At 40.2% G+C, this 14,999-nt stretch overlaps 1 protein-coding gene and 1 long non-coding RNA gene across 2 annotated transcripts in view; one reads left to right on the top strand and one right to left on the bottom strand.

The window, feature by feature from the left end:
* The window catches only part of LOC131514338 (uncharacterized), a 479,074-nt gene that overhangs the window by 56,590 nt on the left and 407,485 nt on the right, over positions 1–14,999 (bottom strand). The window lies entirely within an intron of this gene.
* PKHD1 (PKHD1 ciliary IPT domain containing fibrocystin/polyductin) overlaps positions 1–14,999 on the top strand; it is a 473,171-nt gene that overhangs the window by 454,301 nt on the left and 3,871 nt on the right. The gene's annotated exons all lie outside the window — the stretch shown is intronic.

Here is a 14,999-nt window from a genome sequence, read left to right as displayed (position 1 = left end):
GTCCCCCTTAAAATTTCTTGCAGGGCTGGTTCAGTGGTCATTAACTCCTTTAATTTTTGTCTGGGAAACTTTTTATCTCTCCTTCTATTTTGAATGATAGCCTTGCTGGATAAAGAATTCTTCGCTGCATATTTTTCAGATTCAGCACATTGAGTATATCCTGCCACCCCTTTTTGGCCTGCCAAGTTTCTGTAGATAGGTCTCCTGCAAACCTGATCTGTCTTCCTTTGTAGGTTAAGGACTTTTTTCCCTTGCTGCTCTCATGATTCTCTCCTTGCCTGAGTATTTTGTGAATTTGACTATGATATGCCTTGTTGATGGTCGGTTTTTGTTGAATCCAATGGCAGTCCTCTGTGCTTCCTGGATTTTGATGTCTCTGTCTTTCCACAGGTTAAGAAAGTTTTCTGCTAAGATTTGCTCACATAACCCTTCTACCCCTTTTTCTCCCTCTTTACCTTCTGGGACCCCTATGATTCTTATGTTGTTCCTTTTTGATGAGTCACTGATTTCTCTAATTGTTAAATCATGCTCTTTTCCTTAGTCTCCCTCTTTTTTTTTCTGTTTCACTGTTCTCCATAAATTTGTCCTCTGTATCGCTGATTCACTGCTCTGCCTTATCCATCCTTGCTGCTGTGGCATCCATTTGAGATGGCAGCTCACTAACAGAATTTTTTCATCCTGATTAGCTTTTATCTCTGCAGAAAGGGATTCTAATCTGTTTTCAACCCCAGCTAGTGTTTTTATTATCGTGATTCTAAGTTCTGGTTCAGACATCTTGCTCGTATCTGTGTTAAGTCTCTGGCTGTCATTGCTTTCCTCTTCTTTCTTTTGGGCAAATTGATATAAAAACAATCACATAAAGGATGCTAGGGGTTTTCTGGTCTGGTTGTTGAGCTTGATAGATGAGAGAAAAAAGGGAATGGTAACAAAAGGAAAAAAAAGGAAATGTTTGAAAATTTGAAAAAAATGAATACAATGAAATAGAATAAAATGAAACATGGAAGTAAAAAAATAGAATTTGAAAAATTTACCTAAAAGTAAAATATATAGTAGAAAAAAATTAAAAACATTTTTAATAGAAATGGAAAATAAAAATATTTTACTTCTCTTTCTGTATTCAAGAATAAGAAAAGGAAAATTGAATAGATGGACCAGCAAACAGATTGCTGTACACTTGAAATACATCGGTTTCCCCTAGAAGTTGAACTATGAAGCACTTTATAGTCCATAAACTAATGAGGCAGAGAGACTTGTGTTCCTGAAGAGTGAGGTTGACCCAGTTAGGTGAGGCTTAGTGTAATGGCTCTGTTTTCCACTAGATGGCACTGACTAGCTTACTGGGTGGATTGTTGTGGTGCCTATAGGTGTGTATGTGCATGCGCGGGAGGGGTGAGAATGGCGTCACCCAGCTACCTAGTATCTAGTATCAGAATTCTGTGCTCTCCTCAACCAGCAGTTGTGCATCCCTCCTTGGTATCTAGCTTCCATCCACTCCCTGCTTTTACACTGTCCGTGACCAAGCCGTCAGGTTGCCATGCAGCACCTCCCTCCTGAGTTTTATCTCAGATGCAGCTGTGTTTCCCAACCCCTCAATTTTGAGGGACTGCACATTTGACCTGCTCAGACCTTCTGGGGGAGGGTCTCACTGAGCAATGGCCGACTCCTCTGCCCACACCCAGGAACATTTGTGGGACCATGCTGGTGCCAATGCCTAGAGACTGTGGCTGGGTGCCAGCCCACCCCAGAAAAAGTTTGCATGATCGTGTAGCAGCATCGTTTCACAAATTATGGAAAATTACAACACACGTCTGGAGCGAGGCTTTACACTTAATGTCCTTGTTTGATCACCAATGAATGCGTTTGTTAGCCCAGGTCCACTTTGTCCTTTGCCTGTGGGGAGGCCGCACAGCCTCTACCAAATATCCTCCCAGCAGGGGAACCGCCTCTCCCTGTGTGGCCCAAGGACCTTGCTCTCCATTCCAGAGATTCACCCTTCCCACCAGCGCACCACCAGGTATCGAGCTGTGGAGTTTGACTCTGCACGCCCCCTGCCTATAGAGTCTTAATGGAATTTAAACACTCTCCTTTCTCACTTTTTTTTTTTTCAGTCCCTTGTATGCTCTTTCTTTTCTCTCCAGCTGCTTTTGGGCAGGAGGGATATTTTCCATACTCTCCCGCCATCCCCATCCTCTCTCTGCCAGCAAAAACAGCTCCCTGCCCTCAGTGGCTTACTCCCTGTGTTCCCCTCTCCACGCCATGTACTTGCTGAGTTCTCTGGTTCAGGTTGTGAAGATTTGAGGATTAATACAACAATCAGTTTTCTAGGTGTGCAGGATGGTTTAGTGTTATCTGGCTGTATTTCAGGGATGAGAGAAGCAACAAAGCTTCCATGCTGTTCCCCCAACTTGGCCCCTCCCAGTTCAAGGGTGGAGTACATTCTTTATGTTGCTTGTTCAGTTGTCCATCTGCCTCAGACCCTATTTAGGCTCCAAGATCCATGTGGTTATATTGAACCTTCTATGCTGAATCCAATTCATCCAACACGAAATGCAAGAAATGAAGACTGGGCTGGGAAAATATGAGCAGTGAGGGTAGTGGGAGAGTGAGGAGAGATTCACTCTTAACGTTCCCCTTGCAAAGGAAGCCAGTGAGTAGTAACCACACAAATTTAAAACAATCATAGTCACACTGTATATTTTTTGCCCAAGAAAGTTTTAGAAGACAAAGGAGGTTAAGAGTAGCTGGAAAAGTTATAGCTGACTATGGTGAACCTGAAAGGGTCCAAAACCATGTAGTCTACCTTTTCATAGATAAGTGATATATGTTCCTGTATTTTATTCCTTTTTTCTAGAAGCTTGATAAAATCCACCAATGGGACTCTATGTGTCATGGAGGGGCAATTTGAAATCTTATCTTTCCATTTTAATGGGGACTCAGCAATAAGGTGGAGGTAGAGGGGAGACACGCCAATTCATATGTTTTGATATTCACTACTCTTCCTTCCCTAAAACCCAAACTTTCAGCTGAATGCCTTAGGACACATATCTGCTATAAATTCATTTTTTATCTAATTTGTCTGAGATCTAAGCTTCCTGTAGCGTTCTGAGATCAAAGGATCTGATTCCTTCTGATGTCAGCACTGACATATAATGTGTGCTGACTTAGTTCTGTCTATAACCTCACAGTGGGAGGCGGCCAGCCTCCCTGGGCACCTTTACACAGTGCACTTTCATTTTGACTAGGGAGCCTGTCAGGTATATTGCTGATTGGAGCTTCCATGTAAATAATTCATGGGAGATTTTTAAATGTTTTGGGCCTACAAAGGAAAGATACACTTGTGTTAGTCTTTTATGAATAGATGCTGACTTGAAGAACAAGGGGGAACAGATTCCCAATGACGATCTTTCAAAAACATGATACCAATATCTTTAATGGGTTGAAAATAGGTGACGTGTTGTGTTTGATTCCTCTTCTATGAAGTGGTATTGGTTTTACCAAAGAATAAAAATTCAAAGCCCTGTTTTTCCTTTAATAAATTCACTAGTCAGGTAGGAGCAAACTTAATATTCTTGTTCTTTGGTTAGTTGCTCATCTCAATACACTATGTCTTTTCCTCCTAGTGGGAGCAGTAATTATGAAGATGACACCAAGCTCAATACTTGGCATAGGACTGGGCATAATAGGGAGATAAGTTGATGGCACAAAAAGTTCCCTCCTGGTAGGAACTCAACATCCCAATAGGAAGACGAGGCTGTCATACAAAGAAAGGTGACCAATGATAGAAAGAGTTGCCCAAGTCAAATGAGAAACTCCAGTCAGCAAGTATTGAGGCATACATCAATATAGTATGAATTAAACTGACTGAGCCACCCAGGTCCCCTAAAATTGTTTTTTAAGTCGAACCATAATACCTTAATGTTTGTAAGAAATAGATTGATACACCTCTCTACACACAATGTGTTGTGACAATAAGGAGTGCATGAGTTAGGAAGTATTTTCTGAAGGAAGTGAGGCATTTGGGGAGATGAATAAAAGGCAGAAAATGCTGAAGGATAAGATGAAATGTTATTTCAGGCTTCGGGTGTTTTTTAAGGTAATTCTTACAGGTGGGAGCTGTGGTGATTAGGGGAATGAGTTCAGACTTTTGGGCTCAGAGGAGGATGCAGTCAGAGACTAAGCACTATGTGTACATAAAGTACTTAAAAGAATTGGACTTGAACATTCAGCTATATGGACTGTAAGATGTCAGAGTTATAAATAAGTATACTTTTTGAAAACAATGCTTGTAATGTTTAAACTAGTAGGTACAGGGCCAACATGGTAGAGGAGTAGGGGGATCCATACGTCCTGCGTCTCTCAAACAAAGAAGTGTAGAAGCCAAAGGAATTTGAACACCAGAGCCTGGGAGGAAAAGAGACTGAATCTAATAGGAAGAAAACGGGAAAGCTGGAAAAAAGATAGGGGGGAACTGTGAACTGGGGGTGATAAAAAAATAAAGGCTGCACTGGCACAGAGGGGAGGGACCCCCTTCTGCAGAGAGGCAAAGGGAAGAGAAAGAACGGCTAGAGAGGTGCGGGACCATAGCTGGACAGGAGAAAGACCTCAGACTGAGACTGAGAGGGATACAATCTCTAGCTGCAGGGCTTACTTCGGACTGGGGCCAGCTCCCTGTTTGCACACCTGGGGAGGAGGGGAGCCAGCCCTTGGTGTAAGTTAGTAGGTCAGAGGCTCAATATGCAACTGGAGAAAGTGGTTCCCTCCCTAGAGGGCTGCACGACAGCACCAAACCTGCCTGCGTCCAGGGCTCAGTCTGCAGGAGGAAAAGGCAGCCATCTCCCTGCAGGACTGTGGGAAAAGACAAAGCCTGCCTGCCTGCGTCCACCACCCCGTGGACTCGTGGTGAGGGCAGAGGCTCTCAGTCAACAGTAAGAGAAGGCGGTTCTCCCTGAAGTGCTGTGGCACAAAGCCACCAGGACCACACATCCCCACACTGAGAGGTGCTTCCCCAGGGCCAGAGTGCATGGAGTGGGACTTTGAATCCTAGCCAAGCGCAGGGTCAGGGGAGTTGGTGGAGTGAGAACGACTGCCCTGTCTGCACCCACAGCACAGTGAGGACGACTCAAACAGAGTCCACCGGGTCTGGTTCCATGGAGAAGAGACTAGGAGATCACCATTCCCTGCCCCCCACGGCCAAGGCCGGGCCTCAGGGATCACTCCCAGGGCCCATAGTGGAGGTGGGTTCAGAAAACGCCAAACCGTGCCCCTTTGAGCTGGGTAACTGCATATCCACTGGAGCAGCACACCCTGTGGACAGCTACTACCTACAAACACTGCAGCATTGGCTGGATTAACTATTCTCCTTCCCCCCTTTTCTCTGCCTTATCTCTTCCTTCCCTGAGGCTGGTTACTCTTGTTATTGATTTGTCTAAACAGACATATTTAATCCAGTCTCTTGATAGATGCTCTACACCTCGATATTTACACTCCTTTCTCTCTTTCTCTGGAATAATCAAGCCATATAATTTCTCTGTTTGGGTAACTTTATCTTCGTTTTGTTTTCCCTGCCTCCTTCTTTATTTTCCTTTTTCTCTCTCTGGATTAAGCCTCTTAGTCTCTCTGCCTAGTCAATGTTTATTTTTCTATTTCCCCACTCCTGTCATTTCTCTCTTTGTATGTGCTCTTCCATTAGCACCGTCTCCACCCTGTTCTTTACTTGTAGTCAGTGTTCTTGTTTTTTTTTCTTTTTTTTGTTTTTAGTCTTTAGGTTTTTGTTTTTATTTGTTTGTGTGTTTGCATGTTTTTGTCTCCTGTTTGTCTTTCAGTTTTTCCTTTACAGGGCTTCTCCAAGGAACAAATCAAAGCACACCTGGAGGGCCCAAAACATCACTACAAGTAGGCAAATAAAATAACCAAAGTCACAAGAACAGAGAGCAAGTAACAATCCCTGAAAAAACACCTCCTGAAGGGCCAGGCCCTGGACAGTGTATGACCTTCCTTTAATAGTGCTCGCAAGTGCAGAGCACACAAGCTTTAAAAATGCATAAGGGACAGAAAACTAGCCAAAATGACGAAACGGACTAATTCTCCTCAAAAGAAACTCCAGGAAGTAGCAACAGCTAACGAATGATCAAAACCAATTTAAGCAAGTGCTTGCTTCGGCAGCACATATACTAAAACCAATTTAAGCAATATAACTGAACAAGAACTTAGAATAATAGTCATAAAATTAATTGCTGGTCTTGAAAAAAGCACAGAGGACAGCAGAGAATCTATTGCTACAGAGATCAAGGGACTAAAAAATAGTCATGATGAATTAACAAATGCTATAAATGAGGTGCAAAATAAAATGGAGGCAGCCACAGAGGGGATTGAAGAGGCAGAGGGGAGAATAGGTGAATTAGAAGACAAAATTATGGAAAAAGAGGAATCTGAGAAAAATATAAAAAAATCCAGGAGTGTGAGGGGAGAATTAGAGAACTAATTGATGCCATCAAATGGAACAATATCCGTATCATAGGAATTCCAGAAGAAAAGGAGAGAAAGGGGCTGAAGGTGTACTTGAACAAATCATAGCTGAGAACTTCCCCAATCTGGGGAAGGAAACAGGCATTGAAATACAAGAGGCACAGAGAACTCCCTTCAAACAGAACTTGAATCGATCTTCTGCAAAACATATCATAATGAAACTGGCGAAATACAAGGATAAAGAGAATTCTGAAAGCAACTAGGGATAAAAGGACCCTAACATACAAAGGTAGACACATAAGGGTAGTAGAAGACCTATCTACTGAAACTTGGCAGGTCAGAAAGGAATGGCAGGAAATCTTGAACATGATGAACAGAAAAAAATTTGCAGCCAAGAATCCTTTATCCAGCAAGTCTGTCATTCAGAATAGAAGGAGAGATAAAGGTTTTCCCAAACAAACAAAAACTTAAGGAATTCATCACCACTAAACTAGCCCTACAAGAGATCCTAAGGGTGACTCTGTGAGGGAAATGTTGCAAGGACCACAAAGTACCAGAGACACCACTACAAGCATGAAACCTACAGACTCACAATGACTCTAACCCCATATCTTTCTATAATAACACTGAAGGTAAATGGACTAAATGGTCCAACTAAAAGACAGAGGTATCAGAATGGATTAAAAAAAATAAGACCCAACTATTTGCTGTCTACAAGACACTCATTTTAGACCTGAGGACAGCTTCAGATTGAAAGGGGGGGGGGGGCGCCTGGTGGCTCAGTCAGTTAATTGTCCAACTTAAGCTCAGGTCATGATCTCACAGTCCGTGGGTTCGAGCCCCGCGTCGGGCTCTGTGCTGACTGTTCAGAGCCTAGAGCCTGTTTCAGATTCTGTGTCTCCCTCTCTTTCTGACCCTCCCCCGTTCATGCTCTGTCTCCCTCTGTCGCAAAAATAAATAACGTTAAAAAAAATTAAAAAAAAAAAAGAAAGGGAGGGGTGGAGAACTATCTATCATGCTACTGGAAGTCAGAAGAAAGCTAGAGTAACCATACTAATATCAGACAAACTAGACTTTAAAGGCTATAGGAAGAGATGAAGAAGGGCATTATATATTAACTACAGGGCCTATCCATCAGGAGGAGCTAACAATTATAAATGTCTATTCACTGCATTTGAAAGCACCCAAATGTATAAAGCAATCACAAATATAAGGAACCTTATTGATAACAATGTGGTAATTGCAGGAGACTTAATACTCTATTTACCACAATGGATAGAACCTCTAGACAGAGAATAAAGAACCAAGGGCTCTGAGGTATATATTGGAATAGATGGACTTGACAGACATATTTAGAACTGTGCATCCCAAAGCAACAGAATATACTTTCTTCTTGAGTGCACATGGAACATTCTCCAGGACAGATTACATACTGGGTCACAAAACAGCCCTTCATAAGCCTTCATAAGTATAAAAGAATTGAGATCATACCATGCACACTTTCACAACACAATGCTATGAAACTTGAAATCAACCACAGGAAAAAGTCTGGAAAACGTCCAAAATCATGGAGGTTAAAGAACACCCTACTAAAGAATGAATTGGTTACCAGGCAATTAGAGAAGAAATTTAAAAATATATGGTAACGAATGAAAATACAACAATCCACTTTGGGATGTAGCAAAGGCAGTCCTGAGAGGAACGTATATTGCAATGAAGGCCTATGTCAAGAAACAAGAAAAATCCCATACAAAATCTAACAGCACACCTAAGGAACTAGAAGCAGAACAGGAAAGACACCCAAAACCCAGCTGAAGAAATGATAAAGATCAGAGCAGACATAAACAATATAGAATCTAAAATGAAACCAAGAGTTGTTTCAAAAAAAAAAAAAAATTGATAAACCTCTAGCCAGGCTTCTCAAAAAGAAAAGGGAGAGGACCCAAAAAAATAAAAACATGAATGAAAATGGAATTACTACAACCAATCCCTCAGGAATACAAGCAATTATCAGGGAATACTATGAAAAATTATATGCCAACAAACTGGACAACCTGGAAGAAATGGACAAATTCCTAAGCACCCAAACACTACCAACACTCAAATGGAAAGAAATAGAAAACTTGAACAGACCCATAACCAGCAAAGAAATTGAATCAGTTATCAAAAATCTCCCAACAAATAAGAGTCCTGGACCAGATAACTTCCCTGGGGAATTCTACCAGACATTTAAAGCGGAGATAATACCTATCCTACTCAAGCTGTTCCAAAAAATAGCAAGGGAAGGAAAACTTCCAGACTCATTCTATGAAGCCAGCATTACTTTGATTCCCAAACCAGACAGAGACCCAGCAAAAAAGAGAACTACAGCCAATATCCCTGATGAATATGGATGCAAAAATTCTCAACAAGATGCTAGCAAATTGACCTCAACAGCATATGAAAAGAATTATTCACCATGATCAAGTGGGATTCATTCCTGGGCTGCAGGTCTGGTTCAACATTCACAAATCAATCAACGTGGTACATCACATTAATATAAGAAAAGGTAAGAACCATATGATCCTGTCAATCTACATAAAAAGCATTTGACAAAATTCAGCCTCCTTTCTTAATAAAAACCCTCGAGAAAGTCGGGATAGAAGGAACATACTTAAACATCATAAAAGCCATTTACGAAAGGCCAACAGCTAATATCATGCTCAATGGGGAAAAACTGAGAGCTTTCCCCCTGAGATCAGGAACACGACAGGGATGTCCACTCTCACCGCTGTTGTTTCACATAGTGTTGGAAGTCCTAGCCTCCGCAATCAGACAACAAAAGGAAACCAAAGGCATCAATGGTGGCAAAGATGGAGTCAAACTGTCACCTTTCACAGATGACATGATATTCTACATGGAAAACCTGACATACTCCACCAAAAGCCTGCTAGAACTGATACGTGAATTCAGCAAAGTCACAGGGTACAAAATTAATGTAGAGAAATCGGTTGCATTTTTATACACCAATAATGAAGCACAGAAAGAGAAATAAAGAAACTGATCCCATTCACAATTGCACCAAGAATCATAAAATGCCTAGGAATAAACCTAACCAAAGATGTAAAAGATCTGTATGCTGAAAAGTATAGAAAGCTTATGAGGGAAAGTGAAGAAGATACAAAGAAATGGAAAACATTCCGTGCTCATGGATTGGAAGAATAAATATTGTTAAAATGTCAATACTATCCAAAGTAATCTGCACACTTAATGCAATCCCAATCAAAATTGCACCAGCTTTCTTCTCAAAGCTAGAACAAGCAATCCTAAAATTTGTATGGAACCACAAAAGACCCCGAATAGCCAAAGCAATATTGAAGAGGAAAACCAAAGTGGGAGGCATCACATTCCCAGACTTTAGCCTCTACTACAAAGCTGTAATCATCAAGACCGTATGGTATTGGCACAAAAACAGACACATAGGCCAATGGAATAGAATAGAGACCCCAGAACTGGACCCACAAATGTATGGCCAACTAATCTTTGACAGAGCAGGAAAGAGTATCCAATGGAAAAAAAAGACAGTCTCTTTAACAAATGGTGCTGGGAGAACTGGACAGCAACATGCAGAAGAATGAAACTAGACCACTTTCTTACACCAGTCACACAAATAAACTCAAAATGGATGAAGGACCTGAATGTAAGGACACCATCAAAACCCTAGAGGAGAAAGCAGGAAAAAACCTCTTTTGACCTCAGCCACAGCAATTTCTTACTTGACACATCTCCAAAGGCAAGGGAATTAAAAGCAAAAATGAACTATTGGGACCTCATCAAGATAAAAAGCTTCTGCACTGCAAAGGAAACAATCAACAAAACTAAAAGGCAACCAATGAAATGGGAGGAGATATTTGCAAATGACATATCGGACAAAGGGTAGTATCCAAAACTATAAAGAACTCACCAAACTCCACACCCAAGAAACAAATAATCCAGTGAAGAAATGGGCAGAAGACATGAATAGACACTTCTCTAAAGAAGAGATCCAGATGGCCAACAGACACATGAAAAGATGCTCAATGTCACTCTTCATCAGGGAAATACAAATCAAAACCACACTGAGATACCACCTCACGCCAGTCAGAGTGGATTAAATGAACAAATCAGAAAACTACAGATGCTGGAGAGGATGTGGAGAAACGGGAACCCTCTTGCACTGTTGATGGGAATGCAAACTGGTGCAGCCATTCTGGAAAACAGTGTGGAGGGTCCTCAAAAAGTTAAAAATAGATCTACCCTCTGACCCAGCAATAGCACTGCTAGGAATTTACCCAAGGGATACAGGAGTGCTGATGTATAGGGGCACTTGTACCCCAATGTTATAGCAGCACTTTCAACAATAGCCGAATTATGGAAAGAATCTAAATGTCCATCAAGTGATGATTGGATAAAGAAGTTGTGATTTATATATACAATGGAATACTACATGGCAATGAGAAAGAATGAAATACGGCCTTTTGTAGCAACGTGGATGGAACTGAAGAGTGTTATGCTAAGTGAAATAAGACAGGCAGAGAAAGACAGATAACATATATTTTCACTCATATGTGGATCCTGAGAAACTTGACAGAAGACCATGGAGGAGGGTAAGGGAAAAAAAGTTTACAGGGAGTGAAGGATGCAAACCATAAGAGACTCTTAATAACCAAGAATAACCTGAGGGTTGATGGGGGTGGGAGGGAGGGGAAAGTGGGTGATGGGCATTGAGGAAGGCACCTGTTGGGATGAGCACTGGGTATTGTATGGAAACCAATATGACAATAAATTTCATATTAAAAAATAACTAGTATCAAATATATAAATGCTTAGAGCTAAATTTAGCAGTAGATGTGTAAAACGTCTACACTGAAAACTACATAACATGGCTGAGAGAAGATCTAAATAAATAGAGAGATATACCATCTTCATGGATTTGAAATCTTGATATGGTTAAGATGTCAATATCCCCCAAACTGATCTACCAATCTCAGTAAAAATCACAGAAGGTTAAAATAATGAATAAACTAGTATGTACATTAAATTTCCATGAAATAATCCTATGAATGATTCTGTTGTTCCTTCCTCAAGTCATCCTCATTGTCATCATCATCATCACTTTCATTATCATCATCACAATAACAGAACTGCAACACAAGAGTTTAGCTTTATAGGGCCCCTCTTAGGTTACAAGTTGCTAAAAGATGTTGTAACTCTTATGCTTTCATGACAGCATTATGAGATAGTAGACCAAATTATCCCATATTGCTAACAAGAAAACTGCAATTCAAAGTTTCAATTACTTTTTCTACTAAACCCAGAACCCAGAACTATTGAACCATAGGTTCAATAGTTTGTCCTATTCCAAAACTTGAATTCTTATCACATGTCCTGAGCATGTGAGCGCATACATGTGTACACACATGTGCGTGTATGCACACACTGTGAACACTAGCCAGAATGTGAACTTAAGGACTTTGTTACTGTGACATGACTTTACAGATACCTAGTCCAAAAAAGCTTCCCACTTTCTTAAACATTCCTTTAGCAGAAAAGGAAACTAATATCAGTGTTCAGTTAACAATGAAATAATTTCTATAAAAGATGAAAACAAAGTAAGAGCAAGCCCATGTTTTCAAAAAAGCTATAATTTCTTGGGGGAAATATAAAATATATTCACATCCTTATATTTATAGTATTCATTCAAGAAAAATTCATTAGCCCCTATAACTACCAGGAAGTTGGATAACCACCAGTGGTAATACAGCCTGACAGGAATATTTTTATTTTCAATTGGTTTGTATCTTTGTGTGCACCTACAAATGTTTTGTGTTTTCTTCTGATGCAATAGAGATACACTGTTTTGCTTTCCCTAGATTACAAGATGTCTTCTGTCGTAGAATCTCTGAGAATAGTTCTGAAGTCCTTGATGCATACCTAGACGTTCAATAAATACTAACCTTTCCTTCCACTACCACTGTTATAACTTGTACTCAGAATCTGTCTATTCTTCTCTTCAACATATTTGACTCTGGCCTATTGTTCTTTATTATATCTTGCTCAGACTATTTCAGTAGCCTTTCAAATGACCTCCTTCTTTCCCTCACAGTTCATTTTCTTCTCATAGAAAGCCTGTTCTTCCCATGATGAAAATAAGGTGTCACTTCCCTACTCTAAAATCACCTCCCCATCTTCTATGAAATAAATCCATACTCCTTAGTAGAGTTTTCAAGAGCCTTTATTTATTTATTGCCTCTATCAAGTATTATTACTTTTTTTTCTTTTAACACTCCCCACACCACAGGCACATCTATATACACAACCTCAGTTCTCAGTGTCTTGACCTATTTTTTTTTTTTTGCTTCCTGTCTTTGCATATGCCAAAGCGTATACTGGAATATCTTCCCACAATATTATCCCTCAAAACCAAGTCATCTCCTTTGTGAAGTCTTCCTAATCTTTCAGGCAGTAAGTATAAAGTAATTCTTCTTTTGTCTTCCCTAGTATTTTACCTAGACACTTGCTATCACACTTATTACCAGGCTTTCACCTTAATCAGCTTAGAGATCTGTTTCCTGGAGAGCAGGGGAGAAGTTCCCAGGAGCTTCTAGTAGGACCTAGTACAGGCTCCATCCATGCATATTCTAGTTTCTGTCTGTCCCCACTACTGGAGCATAAACTGCAGACTATCAGGACTGTGTCTTGTTCACTGGTGTATTTCTAGGCCTATCATATAGCAGGTGCTCAGAAAACAATGAATGAATGAATGAATGAACAATGAACTAATAAGCCAGTGAGAAAATAGATGAATTCTACAATGAAGAATCTCTGGAGGCTGAGAATGATTCCTCCTACAATGTAGTTGGAGCACCTGAAAGGGACAGCATGATTGAAAAAGGGTAAAGAAAGACAAAGGTAGAATTTGAGAAGAATTTAACAAGTTCATTCTTTTGAGATATTGAATCTGAGGCAATTTTGAAACTTATGAATGAAAATGTTTCAAACCTTCAGCAACCAGATATTTGGCAAATAAATGCAAATCTAAGAGCCGACATTTAAGAAAATGGGTGAGAATGGAATGTATATACAAATTTAGGCAAACTTGGGAAAAAAGACACTCCCAAGTTAGACATCTGGGGTCTCTCTTGTTGATGGTGCATATTTGTTTATTTTAAGGTGAATATGTATAATATATCCATCTGTGTGAGATAAAGATATTCATTTTTAAATTTTTTTTTCAACGTTTTTTATTTATTTTTGGGACAGAGAGAGACAGAGCATGAACGGGGAGGGGCAGAGAGAGAGGGAGACACAGAATCAGAAACAGGCTCCAGGCTCCGAGCCATCAGCCCAGAGCCTGACGCGGGGCTCGAACTCACAGACCGCGAGATTGTGACCTGGCTGAAGTCGGACGCTTAACCGACTGCGCCACCCAGGCGCCCCGAGATAAAGATATTCAAAAGGCTATTAATTTAGGATACATTTTATTAAGGTAAAACATAGACAAAGTAAAAAATTATGTGAATGGAATCATATTAAGTAATTATGTTAAATGGTAAAGACCATGCTAGCTAAGTTTGAATCTTGTGTCTACACTTGGAGGCTTTGTGACTTCGGACAAGCAACTCAACCCTCCATATCTGTTTTTCCATCTGTAAAATGAGGACAATAATGGGACTAGCCTCATGGAGTGGCTATGAGGATTCAGTGAGTGAATGGGCATAAAGCATTAAGAACAGTGCCTGGCAAGAATGAGTACTATCTGAGTACTAGCAATTTGAATTATGATGATTATTATTTATCTAATCTTCACTACATCATAGATTCTGGGTAGTGCTTAGCATGATTCATCTTATTTAACCTTCAAACAATTCTATGAGGTAGATACTATCAATTTAGCTGTTATACAGATAGGAAACAGGCACACAGAGGGTAAGTACAGTCTGCACATATATTCAGCAAGTAAGGGACCAAGCAGGAAATCTAACCATACTTGTTTGATTCTAAGCTTGCATTCTTTGTTCCTTTGCTATGTCACTTCTAGAGGCCATCTTTCACATATTTAATACCATAAACAACTGTTTTGGTAGGTTTCATTTAACTGTATTTAGCTCTATCTAGCTCTAGTTCATCATCATTTACTTATTCTCTAAGTAATATGATAGTTAGCTCATTCACTTATGGCATGATCATATTTTAAAGGCTAGAAGTGTTATTGCTTATATAATACATCCTTCAAAGAATTGGGACAAATTAGGGCAAAAATGCCCAGATCATCGTACCAATGTTGTGCTCTTTGGAGTTGAAGATTAATTCTGTTGAATGGCGGGGGTGAGGGGGGGGGCGGGGGGGAGGAGGTGGAAGTACAAATGAAATGTCAAGGGAAGAAAACTATAATTAAATTAAGACTTCTAAAATGAAATACATTTTAGTAAACTGTTAAGTAGCACCTGAGAGTAATATGAAATTCTACAACCTAGGTCCAGAGAGGCTAAAAGACATGATGAAACTCACAGAGC

This window comes from Neofelis nebulosa, chromosome 6 (genome assembly GCF_028018385.1).
Source record: "Neofelis nebulosa isolate mNeoNeb1 chromosome 6, mNeoNeb1.pri, whole genome shotgun sequence".
Classification (NCBI taxonomy): domain Eukaryota; kingdom Metazoa; phylum Chordata; class Mammalia; order Carnivora; family Felidae; genus Neofelis; species Neofelis nebulosa.
Note: the sequence above shows the minus strand (reverse complement) of the source record. Positions and strands in the feature narration are given on the sequence as shown.